Below are 848 nucleotides of genomic sequence, written 5' to 3'. Positions count from 1 at the left end.
CTGGGAAGCTGAACTCAGCGCCGTCTGAAGGTCGACTCCGCTGGGAAGAGTCGGGTTCTCTCCTTCTGCGTAGTTCACGAAGAACACTTCGGGGTTGGATGGCGGTGGTGCTGGAACCTCGATCACTCGTTGGTCATGTTCAGACTGCTTATTCAGGACATACACGACGTGTTGCTGTGTGCGGTGGTAGGACGATGGGTTCTGGTCCCTGTGCGCCATCAGGAAGTCTCACGAAAATGATATTGCGTTCCAATTTAGGTTCTGGAATGTAGTCTGGCCGATTTACAACACCTTCATTTTCTGGCACATCATACAGGAACACACGGCTGTTCACTTGAGGTGTCACACAGCTGCCATCCACATGCAGCACTTGTCCACTCCCACAGCTCCCAGACTCGAAGGAAGGTCCTGAGGGCGTGCCTAGGTCGTAACCCTGAGGAGCAGCAGATACAGCAGCTACGAGTGCCAAAACCTACAAGAAAAGTAATGTATCGCTTAGGCACTACACATTAGTACTTCGTCTATTTAACAGATTGTACAAGACCACATTCACATCCACGAAAACACGAAAAACTTGCAGTAAGTTAAGCACCACACACCAAGAGCTTCATGATGGAAGTCGATGTCTTGTACCCTTGCGACTCAGTATTTATAAAGACTCTCCGTGTTGACCATCACAAGGTCTTTCCTTTCTCCCTCGGTGTGTTTATCACAGCCGATGGGTAAATCTTAAAATGTAAAAAATATATATATTTTTCAATATCTGAAGTAATAATCGAAATCCTTTTGGAAATGACAGCTACTGTTATTATATTTCATTTTGTAGGGATCGTTGATAACGCAACATT

General features: G+C 45.9%; 1 pseudogene; it reads right to left on the bottom strand.

The window, feature by feature from the left end:
• On the bottom strand, positions 1-611 carry LOC119587211 (annotated as a pseudogene).
• Between the last annotated feature and the right edge of the window lie 237 nt (positions 612-848).

Source organism: Penaeus monodon, chromosome 22 (genome assembly GCF_015228065.2).
Source record: "Penaeus monodon isolate SGIC_2016 chromosome 22, NSTDA_Pmon_1, whole genome shotgun sequence".
Lineage (NCBI taxonomy): Eukaryota > Metazoa > Arthropoda > Malacostraca > Decapoda > Penaeidae > Penaeus > Penaeus monodon.
The sequence above is the reverse complement of the archived record's forward strand: the minus strand, read 5'-3'. Positions and strand labels throughout refer to the sequence as shown.